The sequence below is a fragment of the Prionailurus viverrinus genome, chromosome A2, assembly GCF_022837055.1.
Source record: "Prionailurus viverrinus isolate Anna chromosome A2, UM_Priviv_1.0, whole genome shotgun sequence".
NCBI classification, from domain to species: Eukaryota; Metazoa; Chordata; class Mammalia; order Carnivora; family Felidae; genus Prionailurus; species Prionailurus viverrinus.
In genome coordinates, this window is record NC_062562.1 from 101,214,517 (window position 1) to 101,232,207 (window position 17,691).

Here is a 17,691-nt window from a genome sequence, read left to right on the forward strand (position 1 = left end):
AAGTCCAGTCACTTTCATAGGGCTCCCCAGCCTCTTGAGACCTGGCTCCCAGCCACCAACCCAGGATCACATGCCCCTGGGGCTCCGACTGCTTCAGGCCACCAGCATATACACCACTGCCCTGCCTACAATGCCCTTTTCAGGTCCTCTGTCTGGCTTATTCTTATTTGACTTTCAGAACATATCTTATGTTGCCTCCTATGAGAAGCCTCATTGGACCCTCCCTAGTTTGAGGGGCACTGTCACTTTTCTAGGGTTCCAGGGCATTCCATATTTACACAAAGGACAGCTCTTGCCGTTCTGTGATGTGACTACAATTTTCCTGGTCTGCTCCTCTTCTGACTTGGAGCATCTTCAGGACAGAGTCTGTATCTTGTTCCTCTCAGTTTTTCATGCCTGGCACAGCGCTGGGCACAGTAAGGCACAGCAAAATTGAGTGTACGCCTGGAAGGCCCTTTGAATACTTTTAGCCTTTTAGCTGATCCTGGTAGGTCTTAGAGAAAAATAGGGTGACCGACTGTCCCAGTTTGCTTTACAAGTACCAAAGCCAGGAGTCAAAGCCATCTTCTATCAACAAAGCCCTTGTGTCTTTCCCATAATGATGTCACAATTTCTCTACATTGTTTTAAAAGTCACTGAACTATCTAAATCACATAGCTAATTAATACATGGTCACATTATAAAACTTTGAAAAATACACATAAATGAAAAGAAAAAAAAAGTCACTCAAATGTCATCTCTAACCACAATCACTATTAACCTCATGCTCGGTAACTCTCCAGACATTTTCCCACACAAAGCACCATAAACAAACATGTCCAGATTGTGATCAGGCTTATAGGTGTGTGTGCACAGGCACTGTTCTCTCCTACACAGTTTCAAGGCCATGACTGCCTTTTTTTTTACTCAAAAGAGAATATTCCTCCAAACAGTTCAAAAACTGTGGTTCAAAAACAGTTGCTGGTTGGTTGCTTTTTTTTTTTTTTTTAACATTTCAACAGTCGCTTAGAACAGGACATGTTGCTTTTTGTCCATGGGTTCTATGCCTTTCTTATATCCTCAGATTTTTCGAGGTCCAAGCCACTGCAGTCTTTCTATCTGGGGTTCTCCATCCTGCTCCAGTGACAGCGGGGTGCACTGCAACCTGCTGCTCCCCAGTCATCCTGCGACTTCACTTCCCTGCTCCCTGTGCCCCACACCCCCCTCTCTTAGATCACTTTCTCTTATTGGTGAAATCCATCCTCAAGTAATTTTTTTAAAAAACTTGGAAAGAAAAATTATAATCCTTAAATATTTGAAAATCACCCCTTCCCCCACCCTTTCACCAACTTCATTAATAGTTTGGCTGAGCACAGCAAGCTAGATCTAAAATTATTTCCCCCAGAATTTTGAAAGCCTCCATATTTTTCTTAGCATCTCATGATGCTAAGTTTGATGCAATTAATAGTAATTGTCCTTGTAAATCTTCTGTTTTCTGTCTCTTTCTCTCTTAGATTTTAAGGTGTGGGAGTTGTGTTTATGTGTGTAACTGCTGGGTGAAAGGAAATGTATGTTTTACTGAGACAGGCAGAATCATGCTCCCCACACCCTCAAAGATTCTATGCTCTAATCCTCAGAACCTATGAATCTTTTCTTTCCCATAGCAAAAGACAGTTGGCATACATGATTAAATTTACCGACTTGGGGCTGGGGAGATTATTCTGGATTATCTGGGTGGACCCAACCTAATCATGTGAGTTTTCAAAAGCTCTCTTTTCTGACTGGATCAGAGCTGACACAAGATAAGGAAGAGATGTGAAGTATGAGAGAGATTTAAGCTGTCACTGCTGGCTTTGAAGATGGAAGAAGGGGACCATGAGCCAAAGATTGCAGGTGGACTCTAGGAACTGGGTCTGCCCCCAGCTGACAGCCAGCGAGAAAATGAGGAGCTCAGATTTAACATCTGCAAGGAACTGAATCTGCCAACAAGGGGAATAAGCTAGAAACAGATTGTCCCCTAGAGTCTCCAGAAAGGGACACAGCCCTGATGAGGCCTTGATTTTAATCAAGACCCATATTAGACCATGACCTTCAGAATTTAAGTTAATAAATGTGTGTGTGTGTGTATGTGTGTGTATTTTAAATATGTATTGTTGAAAGCCACTGAAGTTTGTGGTAATTTGTTACAGCAGCAAAAGAAAACCAATACATTTATATTTTGATAAATGCTGCCAAAATTTCATCCCAAAAGGCTGGATTTACTTATATGTATACCAATAGTTGTTGAGCAAACTTTCTCAAAACCTTCACTAATATGGGATATTTTTAATAACTTAATTTTTCAAAGCTGATCCTAAAAAATACTTCATTTTGTTTTCATCAGCTGTCTTCTAATTTTTTAAACAAGGTCAAGCACCTTTTATGTATTTGTTAAACATGTTTTGCTTTGTTTGAAATTATACTTTTTTATCCCTCGATTTCTAACATTTCAAATAGTTATGACCATGTGTATAAAAATGTATCCTGTTAGATATTTGCTAGGTCCTTTTAATTTAATAATTTGGATCTCCTTTCTGCTCTAGAAGCTACATTGCATATTAAACCATGTGCAGAATCTTCTAGCTTCCTAATTCAAAGTATCCTGGTCTTTATCTTATCATATCGCTGCGCAGAATGAAGGACTACATGTCTTACCTTTCCTTGCAACTATGTTTGACAGAAGAGATGTAAGTAGAATTATGGGAGAGCTGCTTAAAAATAGTTGCCACAGCTTGGAAGAACTTTTCTTTTACTCTTTCTTTCTTTCTTTCTTTCTTTCTTTCTTTCTTTCTTTCTTTCTTTCCCCTTTTGGCTTTGCTCCTTTTTTGGACTGGATTCAGACAAAATGGCTGCAGTTCCAGCAGCCATCCTGGACTATAACATGGCCTTGACAATGGAAACCATTTACTAGATAGAATTGGAAGGTAACAGCCTGGTTACTTTCCTGGTGACTCACCGAAGTCACCAAACCAATTCAGAAATACCTACTTGTTTTATGTGAATGAGAGACTTCTGTCTTGTCAATCTCTGATTCTTCTATTACTTCCTATTATATAATGCAGCTAAATCTGACCGTAATACAGAATCCCAGCATTGATCTGTTATGTCTTTTATCTCTTATATTCCCCATCTCTCTCTTCCTGTTCTATTTTCTAGGTGAGTTTCTTGACTTCATCTTTAAATCTTACTATTTTTTTTTAATTTCTGCAATTACAGTTTTATTTTCCAAGAGTTATTCTTCTTCTTCACAGCACACACTTTTGTTTTATATATGCCATAGCTTTTACATCTCAGAAGCTACCAATTGGAAAGTATCTCCTATTTTGAAGTATACTTCTGGTCTCTGAATTCTTTTTCTTTCTTTCTTTCTTTCTTCCTTTCTTTCTTTCTTTCTTTCTCTTTTCTTTCCTTTCCCCCTTCCTTCTCTCCCTTCTTCCTTTCTTCCCTTCTTTCTTCTGTTAATTTATCTTGAGTTTTCCTTTTCATATTGGAGAATTTCATCTGATATCTATTAATTCTTGGTTGCTGTTCACATTAAGAATGAGGCAATAATGAGACAAATTAACATCATATGCCTCCTGATAAGATACACTCAGAAAAACACCTACTTCTGTGGTATTCGGCCAAAAGTGTATAACCTGAATTTAATCACAAGGAAACAGTAGACAAACCTAAACTCACTGATATTCTACAATATAATTGAAGAGTAGTCTTAAATGTCAATATCACGAAACACAAATAGTGTTTGGTGATTGGTTCCCATTAAAAAAGATAAGAAGAGACTTGGCAACTGAATGCAACATGATCTGGAAATTTCTCTTGCTAAAAAGAATATGTTAAACAATAACTGGCAAAATATGAATAAGATCTACAATTAGATAATTATATTATATCAATGTTAATTTTCTGATTTTTGATAATTTTTCTTTGTGTAAGAGCATGTTTAAAAAATATATATACACTTAAGTATTTAAGTATAATGAGGCATCATGTCTACAACTGACTCTCAAATGGTTCAGCAAAAAATAAAATACACACACACACATACACACACACACACACCTGTTTGTTAAGAAAGAGAAAAGGATAAAATAAATATGTTAAAATGTTAGTATTACAGGAATTTAGGCATAGTGTATATGGAAATTCTTTGCACTTCTCCAACTTTTCTATAAATCTAAAATTATGCCAAAATAAGAATAAAATAAGATTGTGCCAAAATAAGGGGAAAAAAAGCTTTTTAAAAAAAGAGAATATGGTGTTTTCACTCATATGTGGAATTTGAGGAACTTAACAGAAGACCATGGGGGAAGAGAGGTAAAAATAAGTTACAAACAGAGAGGGAGGCAAACCACAAGAGACTCTTAAATAGAGAGAACAAACTGAGGGTTGATGGGGGTGGGGGGGAACAGGAAAAATGGGTGTTGGGCATTGAGGAGGGCATTTGTTGGAATGGGCTCTGGGTGTTGTATGTAAGTGATGAATCACGGGAATCTATTCCCAAAGCCAAGACTACACCATATACACTATATGTTAGCTAACTTGACTATAAATTATTTTTAAAATTAATTAATTAATTAAAAGAACAAACAAAAATCAAAAAGAGAATATGGCAGTAGAAAGACCCTCTGGGAACTGCATGCACATGGGCTGGTTGATGGTAGGCTTCAACAGAGTTCAGGCAGGCATGAAGCCAGCTATAACCCTGGGAACCTTTATATGCCAGAATAAGGAGGCATTTACCCTGGGAGTGTTTTCTGTAGTCATCTGCTCAATTTCTTCCTAGGCAGTTTCTTAAGATTATTTAAACTTTCCGATTTTTGCCCAGGGCTAAAGGGCTGTCTGCAGATTCTTTCAGTCCATTGTCTCAGGCCCATCCCCTATTGTACTGTATTGTATTTGCTATGTCAAAATCTAGGGCCTGCCTGGGGCTCAGTCAGCTGGAGGGGAGTTCTTGGCTAGACTTCCTCCACTCTGCTTCATCAAACAAAACTCATTAATCTGTTTTGTATCTTCCAGAAATTTGTTGAAATCTTTTGTCTACCAATAAACCTTCTTACTCCCTCTTACTCCTTTCATTGTGTTATTTTGTTTTCATTTTTTATATATTTTTATTCCTGAGCATACGCTTCCTCAGCCATCTTAAGCTAGAATTCTTTAGACAATTTAATGTTAATTTTAATCTGTAACTTATTACTCAAGGAACACATTCTTTTCCTACTTTTATTTTTTTTTCTTTGGCATATCTGACAATCCTTCAGCTTTCTAATATTCCATGTTATCATAAGCTTTCTCAGCTTACTATAGCTCATACTGAATTTTTAGACCTTTGTACTCTTTTGCCATACTATTTATTTCACTATTCACTTAGTGAAGTTATATTATTTATTTTCATAGGTATTATCTTCTATAGCTTCGCTTTATAAATTTGGGCTTGTTAAGGCCACCCTCAATTTATTCCTTTCTTTATACTTTATCTGAAGTAAGAATATGCCCAGAAGAATAGGGTAGCCCAGCACATCACATACTACCTTTCCTCCTCCCAGCCTTGGCTGATTAAACCAGGTATCTCCCCCAAATGGGCAGCCAACCCATTGATTGATCAGAGACCTTTGATTGGTGTGGCTTGACTAGAACAGATACCTAGACTAATCAGATTCCCTCCATTATGAGTTCAAATTATAAAATACAGAGATTGTTGCTGGTCATTGGTGGGCATTGAAATGGCAAAGTCATGTCAACTTCGTGGTTGAGGCAGCCATTTGGAAGATGATGGGTAAACAAATGAAACTTATCTTCAGAGAGATGAAAATGATATAAATGTGGAAAAGAGGCTGAGATTGAGAAAGAATTTATCTTGGTTCTGAAGAGCTGTCTGATTTGTGTGAGGCCCAATTGCACAGAATCTGTGAAATATCTGTAACAGTGAAACAAAATTTCCTTCCTAATAATGAAGGTAATTTGAGTGGGTATTTATTTCTTGCAACCAAAAAATAAAAAAACCTTAACTTTATTATCTTCATTTCCTGGGGTTTGTTTCTTAAAACACAAAGAACTATCTATTAACAAAGCTATGCATAAAAATATACATCTATATCAATCAGTACACAAATTAAAATGTCATAAGAATTAGGAGGTTTTTTTTTTAATCCTCTGATAGAATGTAGGATCTTTTTCCCCAATCCTTGACTCTTTAGTCAATTTAATCTAATCGCACCACTAGAGTAAAAATTTCTTGGGGGCGATTTCAGTTTTGTTGTTTCAAAAGTCAAGGACTAGACTTGAATTTTCCATTGTGAACTCTCCTATAAGATTTCCTGCCAAAAACACATTAAGGAAACCTAATGCTTCCACTGCTCCCTTCGTTTGTCCTTCATCTTTCTCCAGAAGTCTTAAGAAAAAGACTCAATGACTTCAATGTGTTTCCATATTTGCTACTGTGAATTCATGTCTTACTCCAGTACTATCCTCTCTCTGCATCTTGATCTTTGAAGCTAGAATTTCTCCTTGGTTTTATATCAAATGGATCAGATATATCATGGGTTTTGGAATGAATATAGAGAGTTATAAGAATATCCAGCCAGAAAAAAACTATTTAACTATACTTGAGTCCTAATTTTAAAAGAGTTATAAAAGAATTCTACAACAGTCTTTTTTCCCACATTCTGCTCTCATTTTTTTAATTTATTCTAAATATTTGAGTGGCAAACAGTTGATTTTATGATATTACTGATGAACTACAAGCATAAAGACAAAAGAAAACAAGCATACGTGGAATAAGTGAGTCAGTCACAATAAATCATTAGGCTTTTGTTTCTCTTTCTTTCTTTCTTTCTTTCTTTCTTTTTTTCTTTCTTTTTGGGGGGGTGGGGGGTTTGGAATATGTTCAACAGTGAATCCTCCAGCTTTGCTTTGCTTTTTCAGGATTACTTTGGCTCTTTGGGGTCTTTTGTGTTTCCATACAAATTTTAGGATTGTTTGTTCTACCTGTGTAAAAAATGCTGGTGTAAAAAAATAATTTTTTATTATTAAATATAATTTATTGTCAAATTGGTTTCCATACAATACCCAGTGCTCATCCCAACAGGTACCTTCCTCAATGCCCATCACCCACTTTCCCCTCTCCCCCACCCCCCATCAACCCTCTACAATAGTCTTCTAAAGTGAGCTCCTGAATTCAGGAACCATGTTCTTTAATCTCTTCTACATTCCCTCCAAAAAAAAAAAAAAAAAGATTCAGAACTATGTAACTTTCAGCTATCCAATTAATGTAGTTGAATTGAATCATTTCAATTACCAGAAGAAAATTTTATTAAACTTTAGTGCCAAGTTTCAAAATGAAAATACATTTAAAACAAACTTAGGAAATAATATTAAAATTTTTAAATTGCAAAAGTCAGCAGTTAAGAGTAATGTTCCAAAATAAGCACTGCCCATCTTTGGTGAATAAGCAGTTTATTTTGGCAAGTGCAGAAGTTTGTCTTGGGTGGAATCATAATGATCCATGCCATTGCCGTTCTCTTCCAGGCCACTTAGAGATTTGCTTCTATTCAGCTATCTGATTGCTAGAACTAAAAAAAAAAAAAAAAAAAATGCTTCATACCATCTTCAAACAATTTTTTTCCACTTTAGTTTGTTCATAAAAGAAAATTCTGAAGAAGAATGACAAAATTGGAAAAATAAATTATCCAGAGTTCCACCATCCAAACAGATTTGCTCTTAATATATTATTCTAGTTACTTTCTACTCATAGACCAAAGAAATATATGTTAATCACTTTTTGCATAGGATAATAAGCTAATCTACATGGCATGCTGAGGAATTTATGATCTAAATTGTAATGTACCATTTGTCCATGAATTCTCCAAGATTTACTCTTGTGCTCTAGGTCAAAGTTGCCCTGCTGGAGGAAATGCTTTGGCCCCAATGACAGTATATTCAGGTTCATGAGCACTGAGAAAGGAGAAGGAAGCATTAAAAAACACTTCTTCTCAAACTTGACCATGCATAGGAATCATTTGTTGATCTTGTTAAAATGTAGAGTCACTCAGCATTTATAACAAGCTCCCAGGTGATGCAGGAGTTTCCTAGGGCACAAACACAGTTTTAGTAGCAAAATCCTAGTAAAACTGGAACATAAGAGAATTTGATAGAAGAAATCTTTGCCTTCACACATCTATCTACCATTAAGCTATTGCTACATCTCTGACCCATTTCTGGGAAGACATGGGACTATTTCTCATACTTGGAAAGTTTCCCACAGGCTGAGGGTGGAGTAGGACTTATTTATTGCAATAACAAGTGAAAATATTGAGCAACTATACTGAGTCTGTCCTCTGCATGGGAGGCCATGCAGAATTCACAAAGTTTCTGTGAAGTTTGTGGCAATATCTATGACATCTCGACATAGGGGCTCCTAGGAAAAGGGTACCTTCCCCATCCCACTTGCAGTTGAATGTGGTCATGTTACCAACTTCCAGCCAATGGGATCTAAGCAGAAATATATATGCAAGCCATGTTTTGACGGTGACAATTACGTTAAATTATTTTATTTGTCCTAGTTAGGATAAACTGCAACCCAGGTGCTGTCAGCTAGAAGTTTAACTGAAAGTGTACACCCTGATATTCCAGTCAAAAAACCCATATCCTACAAGGGAGTACTCTAAGTGTTTCTGTCATCAATATCTGGATCAACACCAGACTCACTGCTAATGTTCACAGTGAATTTCAGAAATGGGGTTTTAAGGGTGAAATTAGCAGTCTGCCAACTAGTATAATGAATGTGAAAAAGGAACTCTCACTGGTTAACTTAAAGATATGTATGACATAACATTGACTAAAATCTTCTAGAAACACTTCCCACTCGTGGATGAATAGAGTAAGAGAATCCAGTGAGGCCTGCAGCCCATACTTTTAGGAATGGTACCTGAGGCTTGATCTCTAATGACCCTGGGTCAAGCCTTTGGTTTTGGGCTACCTGGGGTATTCCTGTTTTTGGAATGTTGTCATGCTTGCCTCGATTGGATTTTTTACTCCAGGTAAGACTGGAGGTTGGAAGAGATTGGAATTGAGACCTCACTGAATTGAAAGAGCAGATACTATATTCTTATGCTTGCTTACAAATAAATGTTTTATTAATAAATATTCACTTTTGTGGCAGAATCTGTTCTGAGACTTGGTTAGCACCTAGGAGCAAGGTTGGAGAAGTACTTTGAATCTATTGTTCTCTACCAAAAAACCCTACGAATTGTGTGGGACCTCATTGGCTTGTGTCAGCTCACAGTAAAGAGAAAGAGGGATAGAAAGAACTGGATTTCCTGAAATCCATGGAGCAAACATAAAACTCTGGACCTTTCTCCTCCAGATGTGTTTTCATCTCAGAGAGAAATAGATGTCCAAACTGTGTCAGACATTATTATCTTATATTTTTTGTTACTCATAGCAGAATCTACCCTGATAGTCCTGTATGCCCCCGTCATCATCCCAGGAAAAACCATTCCACGAACAGCTTTTGAGATTTCACCTCCCTCTCCTCATTCTTATTCTCTTCTTCTGTATTTAGGATTCTCTTCACTGCCACCCTCCTTCCTCTACTTTCAGATACTTTGGAATCCCCTTCAATCCCTTCTAATCAGAAATATCTGCTCTCCCAAGGAAGGCTCATCTATGACATTGCTGCCTCGATGGGGACTTAATCATCCCCCCCTTACTATTTCAAGGAAGAAAGTTTATAACTTAACTATGTTCTAATGACAGATATATCACAAGTCAGGCATTTTACCCTTAGACTTCACATCTTAGCATAGATAATTTTAAAAATAAAAATGATCAATGGTTCAGGATCAAATATAACCCAAAGCCTATATAACATGGTATGGAACTTCTGGCCATTTTGTATTTATTTTCTTCATCTCATCCTTTGCATTCATTTCACAGATTTTTTTAAAGTGGTTTTTCAAGATTACAAATACCTCAAGACGATATAATGTTCAAGATTACATAACATGGCCTTGACAGTTAGTATACCTTTCAGGCTTATTATCGTTCTTTATCCTTCTCTTCATGCTTCCTTTCCCACTTCTTCAATAACACAGAAAATGGAAATAAAAAAAAAAGGCTTCACATTCCTAAGACGTCTCTTTTTGCACAGCAGAGTACCATAATTTGGATTTTTGGAGATTTCCTCTTTATGCAAAGTGCAGTCCATAAAGAAAGCAGTAGAGTGTAATGATTTAGCATATGTTCTAGAGTCAGTCTGAGTTCAAATCCTGCCATTAGCTATGTGCCCTTAGGCAGGTAACTTTATTACTCTGGGCCTTAGTTTCCTCATCTAAAACATGTAAATAATAATAATGCCTCCCTCCCAGGATTGTTGTAAGGACTAAAGAAGATAATCAATGTAAAGAATTTAGTATAGTGTTTGCCATGCAGTAAACATTTAATAGCATTCACTTATTCAACAAATAATTATTCAATATGTGCTATAAATAAAGTACTGCTTAACATTGTAGGGAATTAGAAACTGAGGTGGACAGTGTTTCTTCCCTTAAGAAATTTATAGTCCAGTGGGAGAAATAAAAGAACAAAGTGTATGACTACAATAGAAATGGATAATGCTAACATATTCAGATAAATTATTTATTTCACTATATTAAAGATAGTTGCAAATTCTTTGTTATTCTTGATCTGGCGTCCAATTCCTTCCCTTTGAATCTAGGTTGGCCTTTGGAACTTACTTAACTAACCATGTAACAGAAGTGATGTTCCAGGACTTTCACCCAGGTCTGCTGTAGAACATTTGCTCTGAGGGAAGCCAGCCATCACACAAGAAGTCCACGTATGTGGAATCGTCACGCTGTAAGGAAGTCCAAGATATCTATATGGCAAATCTGCATAGAAAGAGCACTAGACCTGACTGTTCCAGCCATCCCAGCCCAGGAATCAAAGTGAATAAACTGTCCTCGCAGCATCTTGGCACCTCCAGGAAATGTAATGTGGAGAAGAACTGAGAACCCAAATAACAGCCGAGATTGAGTCCTCAGATAAGTCGAGCCATCCCAGCCAACTAACTCAGTAGGACTTTAGATAAGCCATGTAAACCATCCTTACTACAGGCTACTTATTTCAAATGGGGTTATGATAGCTGTCTTTCTTATGTCTTGATGTATACTGGAATAAAGAAAATAGTATATGCAGAAAAGAGTTAGCAGAGTAGACCTGAGACTGCTAGTCTTTGAAAGGTTTACTTGCAAAAGTGGCCCTTGGCTGGCATTGGGGAACATGGCTGCGAAACAGTTCCCTACACAGACATAAAACTTTCCCTAAATGACAAGGTGGCTCCCTATGGCTAGACTGCTTCTACAAACAGTCTGGCTTATGCTGAACATGTGCTTTCCTTCTAGGAGCCTGGGATTTGGGTATGTGATGAGCAAAGGGTGCCTATGTGACCACCTTTGATAAAAACCTTGAGCACCAAGTCACTAATGAGCTGCCCCAGTAGACAACACTTTGCATGTGTTATCACCGCTCATTGCTGAAGGAATTAAGCCACCCCACTGAGAGAGGCTCTTCCAACCTGGAACCTGATATTTCCTCCAACTTCACCTGATGCATCTTTTCCTTTTTTGATTTCACTTCGTATGTTTTCACTGGTAATAAATTTTAACCATGAGCACAAATAGATGCTAAGTTCTGTGAGACCCTTTCTATCAAACCACTGGACCTGGGGGGTGATCTTGGGGACCCTCGATGTACAACACTTAAAAAATTGTGAAAGATCTTGGGGAGTTCTTCGACTTTTTTTTTTCTTAAAAGGAGGTCCCTCTTAATTTTCTCATGTTCTTGCTCTCACCCCTCCTTCCCAGAATATGCATATTGAACTTCCTTGTCACCTAAAGCCAAGTGGCATGGGGACATCAAGACACTATTGGAGATTACACTTAGTTCTTCAGGACTTGAGCAGCTGTGTAACTGCCATCTGGCAAACATATATAACATATATAACAAGCAATCATGCCTGCATTTTATTCTTTACCCAGTTGTGTTTGCCTTGTGGGTATAGTATAGGAGCTTTTACTTTACTGGGCTAAAGATACTGAAATTCTTTTTTAAATATTTACCATAAGACCAAACTGGCGATAGGAAGTATTTTCTTTGCAATTAGATAGCAAGACTTCATAAATGCATGGCTATCCAAAAAAGAACTGGCACCACAGCATCAGCAAGAGTTCACATCCACCTCATAAAACCTGTGCAGCACATCCTGCCGTACAGCATATCCGTCTCACACTGTGTAATACGCATGACTTACTTTCAGATGGTTTTCCTGATAAACTTTGTGATTTTACTTTGACAGGGCTGAATATCATTTTTTAAATCTCAGAGAATGACAAGAGCTTACCTACTATGGCAAGCAAAGTCCTTGGATTTGGCTCTAGAAATCAACTGAGCACAGTATATTTTAGGAATTCATGCAATAAGCCAGTAACTGAATATTGTGTGCTAAGCACTTTAAATCATGCTGTGGACACAAGACTGAGACTTAGGAGACCAAGTCCTAACCCAATCTGTTCTAAAGATACGATTTTGATAAATAATTTATTCTTAGTGGATCTCTATCACATCAGCTGTAAAAGGAAAGCATTCACATGAACCATTTTTTTCAATCTCAAACATTCTATGATTCAACGGTAATATAAAGTATGGGAAGATAAGTGCCAAATAAGAGGGTACACGGTTATTTTGTAGGAGGGAGAGGTTCTTGGGGGTGAGAATGAGAAAATTTAATTGGCCAGAAAAGAAAGAGAAGGGCACTTCTTTCAGAGGAAGGAGCTTAGATAAAGGTGTGGAGACAGAAACATTTCAATATAAAGATAATAATAGCTAACCATTGTTGAGTATTTACTAAGGTAATATATATTACCTTATTTAACTTGTGTAGCAATCCTAGGTATTGTTATTATTTCTGTTTTACAGAAGAGAAAACTGAAGCACAGAAAAATTCAGAATTTTCACAAGGTCACGTAGTGAATGGTAGAATCCAGGTGTGAAGCAATCTGATACTCTAGAGAATAATTCTAATTGTCATTACAGCAGTCATGTGTGAAAGTCAGCAATAAAACTCTTCTCCCAAGCACTGTAGTTTAGATACAATTGACTGGAAAACCAGCATAAACAGGAAACAACAGGCCATCATCAAGAAGAATCATGATGGTTACCTTTCATGGAGTGCCATTTGTGTGCTTTTCATTTATTAGCTCTAACCTTTGCAGATGTTTTTTGTTTTTATTTTTGTTTTAAATTACCATTTTACAGTTAAGAAATTTGAGCCCAGCAAGTTCAACTTGTTAGGTCAAGAGCTGTTAGGTGGGAGAGTTGGGATCCAACCCTGCGTTTGTCTGGCTTCATAGTATTCTACTATGCCGTGCTGGATACTTGGTAAGAAAAAAATAAAAAAACACAACTATTTGTAAATATTAAAAACAGCTGTTTCCTACTGCATGCTTTTATTTACATGACATTCTAGAACAGAGAAAAGTAGTCTATAGAGACAGAAAGCAGATCAGTGGTTGCTTGGACAAAGGGGAATGAGGGGGCTGACTAAAAAGAAATACAAAGGAAATTGTTTTGAAAGATGGAAAAATTTTATGTTTTGATTATGGGGTTGACTATGTTTGCACTATATTTGTCAAAATTCATTGAACTGTATGCTTAAAATAGGTGCGGTTTATTACATGCAAATTATACTTCAATAAAGTTGATTTTTTAAAAATCCAACTGAATCCAGTATTTGGTCCTCTAGCTAGAAGCTGGGGCCACTGGCATTGTATGTCTTTTCATAGGCCTGGAGCATCATGGTGGATGTGAAATACCACCTCTTAGCAACCATTCTGAATTCTTCTGTGGTTTCTTCTTATACTGCAAAGGCTCAAAAGCTCCAAAGCACATTTCTCTGACTCTTTCACAGCTAATGTTCAGATTGTGAGTTAAATACACTCAAGAGACTTGAAAAGAAGGGGCGAGATCAGGGCCACCTGCCTGTCATTTGTTGCTCCTGGCAAGTAAGACCATGCAGACATTGGAGTTCTTTTGCAACCACATCCTAAATGTTCACTGTCTAGCTCCATGAGGGTTAGAAGTTAGTGACTGCAAGGGTGACAGTGTTTTCACGATCCTCAGATTGCAATGACAGCAGTGTCTGCAAGATTCAAAAGTTTCCCCAAAAGACTCTTGACTGTATTCACTTACGACTGTGGCAGGGGCAAGAGCTCCCCTAGGAAACCAGATGAATAGTTATCTCCTGGGAGTTATTTCTGGCGTTTCGGTTTAGATGCTGCTCCTCCAGCTCGCCAATGATTCTGCAAGCACCTAACTGCTTGTATTAAATCTCTTTTCTGCTTAAAATTTGCTGGAATGGTTTCTATTCCCCTGGAACTACACACTGACATCGCTATGAAAGATGGTGTGGGTTTCTTCAGTCATAATGGAAACTAAAATAATTAGCAGCAGCATCAGAGTAACAGCAACTTTTTCTGAGTACTTTCTCTCAGAACTCACGGGGGTCCACGCAGAGGATGGTTTTATTCTTTTCTCTATCCTACTCAAACTCTGTGGGTAGATTCATCCACTCCTCCATGAATGAAATTAAAGTCTTACTTTTTCAGTCACTCGCAGATCATAAAAATCCTCCAATTCATTGCAGTCCTCCAAATCAACTCATTTCAGTCCTTGAAATGTCCAGTCTAGGGCCATTAGCATATAACCCAATGCCTCATCTAGTTTAAAGCTTATTTATGCCCTCAGCTTGAGCTTCCTTTGGGCTGGAAGGCCTGTCATTTTGGGGGAGAGAATACGGTTGGTTTCTGCTCCATTTCTGTGTAAAATATTTCTTCCCCATGTCCCTTCCCCTAACTAGGCTGCTTCAGGATCTTCTGCGGTTGGAATGTGGTCAGGAAGAGGTAAAACTAGTCCCTAAAAAAGTCTCTAAACTGGTCTGAATATAATCTGGCATTTGAGCCCTCTGGGTATGGCAGATTTCCAACGCCGCTACTTTCTCTGCTGGCTTGCTGACATTGCTTCCTCCAAGAAATCCCACCACAGCCTTCCAGCCTCCAACCCGCATCTTTCCAGACTGCACAGTAATGAGTCCTCCTCAGTTTCTGTATATGATGGTATACTCCAACTTCTTTTTGCTGAGGTCCAGTTTGGCACAAAGCCTTCTTGGGCAGCCTTTTCAAACTCCATCCTGCCAGCCCACCGGGCACACGAGAAAACTCCCCAGCTCGTTGCTCTGCTCTCAGTGAGGAGGATCTGGGCCCCTGCAGCCACCAGGCAGGCAACATTACCCAGAGCCTTCCACATTTAATTTCCCAAGGCACAAGTCAAACATCAGTTCCTACTTCCCCTGAAGCTCCGAAGGGTCCTTGTCACCTGACTTGAGGTGAGAGGGAATCACTCCTCTCCCCTCCCACATGAGGAGTAGGAGAACAACTCTCAAAACAAAACAAAACAAAACCAAAACAAAACAGAATTCTCTTGTCAGCCGTGGCTCCATTATCAGTAGAAGATGGGTGATTGCATATGCCAGCCCAAGTCGTTTCATACTGTATGAGCATGTCTCACATAGGTGGTTTAGCAACTCAGTTTAGAATGTGGAGGTACTTTGTTTTTGGTCTTGAAGCCATGAAACTTTGGTCATTAAGGCCAAAATTGAGACAGAATGTTATTTGATTATCACAACAACCCTAAAAAGTAATGATTAATGCTCCCATTTTAGAGACAAAGAAACTGAGGTTCAAACGGCAGAAAATGAGATTCCAGCACAAATGAGTATGACTTTAAGGCTTTTGCTGTTAACCACTATGATTATATGTTTGACAATGCAAACACTGATAACTGTTTTGGGTTAGATTATGTCCCCCCAGATTCATTTTTTTTAAATGTTTATTTTATTTTTGACCATGGGGGAGGGGCAGAGACAGAGGGGGCAGAGGATCTGAAACTCTGATCCTGAAGCTCAGGCTCCACGCTGAGAGCAGCAAGCCAGATGTGGGGCTTGAACTCACAAACCTTGAGATCATGACCCGAGTCGAAGTGGGACACTCAACCAACTGAGCCACCCAAGCACCACCACCCCCAATTTAAATATAGAGAAGTCTTAACTTCTGGTACCTCGAAATGTGACCTTATTTGGACATAGGGTTGTTGGCGGTGTAATTCATTCAAAGAGGTCATATTGGAGTAGGGTAGGCCTCTACTCCAAAATGACTGGTGTGAAAAGGAGAAAATCTGGATACAAACACGCACACAGGGAGAAAGCCATGTTTAGATGAATTAAGCTCCCATAAGCCAAGGGACTACAAGGAGCTAGGAGAGAGGCCTAGAACAATCCTCCTCTGGTGCCTTCAAAGGGAACATGGCCCTGCTAATACCTTGATCATGGATTATAAGCCACCAGGCTGTGCAGCAATAAATTCCTGTTTTTCAAGCCATTCAATTTGTAGTACTTTGGGTTTAAAAAAAAATTTTTTTAATGTTTATTTATTTTTGAGTGAGAGAGAGAGAGACAGAGACAGAGAGCATGAGTGGGGGAGGGGCAGAGAGAGAGGGAGACACAGAATCCGAAGCAGGCTCCAGTCTCTGAGCTGTCAGCACAGAGCCAGATGCAGGGCTCCAACCCATGAGCGGTGAGATCATGACCTGAGCCGAAGTCGGACGCTCAGCTGACTGAGCCACCTAAGCACCCCTTTGTGGTCCTTTGTTATGGCAGTCCTAGAAAACTAATAAAAGAACTATATGACAGTCATGGAAGTATTGAAATTCTAGTTGAAATAAGCACTGTATGAGAAAATCACGCTGCTAAGAGAAGAAAAGGTATTAGAAGAGCCAGAACGGGGCCTGGTATTTGCTCATCTTGGATGACAGAAAATTGGATTGGTCATTAGGAGCCTTTGAACAGGTAAGTAGAAAGTAGAAAGTTAAGTAGAAAGCTTCCAAACAAATTTCACTTCCCTAAGAACGGGGAAGGATTACAATATTTACCTTGAAAAATTTTAAGAAAACAAATCGCAAGCCAGAATTTTGCATAATTGTTTCTGGGAAAGCCTGAAGAAATTTGAAAGTGGGCCAGCAGGAAGTTTTACCTGTAACTGAATGCACAGAACAGGGAGCAAGTGAAAGGGCAACACAGTATAAGCTTATATTTAATATTTCATGTTCATGATGGTTTTGAGAATAGGAGTGCTAAGATACTAGAATATCTTAATAAAATTTGTGTAGACATTGATAGGACCTCCAAACATATAAACAATTGTAAAGATTTTCAAATTGTAATTCGTGCAGAATGTGAAGACACATTTGCATATCCTAAACAACACACACACACACACACACACACACACACACACACACACACACTCTTGTTTTAGAAAGTTTAGGTTTTAGATTTTAATTTCCAAAAGTGTGGGTGCAAGTAGCATAGGTATGCAATGAAATATTAATTAAAATATCTCAAATATCAATGGCTTGTCACAATAAATTTTTTTTCCCCCACTCACATTGCAGTCTGGTGTGGATCGGGTGGCTCTCTGCAGCTTGTAGCTATGCCATCTGGAATGCCTGGCCTATGCTGAAGGGAAGGGGAAGGATAGAAAAGGCACATGAGCTCTTAAGTGC

At 38.3% G+C, this 17,691-nt stretch overlaps 1 protein-coding gene across 5 annotated transcripts in view; it reads right to left on the bottom strand.

Annotated features, from left to right (window-relative positions):
* The window catches only part of ASNS (asparagine synthetase (glutamine-hydrolyzing)), a 160,457-nt gene that overhangs the window by 113,089 nt on the left and 29,677 nt on the right, over window positions 1-17,691 (bottom strand). The window contains exon 6 of one of the 5 annotated variants that reach the window (XM_047825348.1): window positions 17,574-17,644. The exons of the other annotated variants lie outside the window; for them this stretch is intronic. The gene's annotated coding sequence lies outside the window, so the exon portion shown is untranslated. The remainder of the gene's footprint in view (window positions 1-17,573; window positions 17,645-17,691) is intronic. 5 annotated transcript variants of the gene reach the window in all.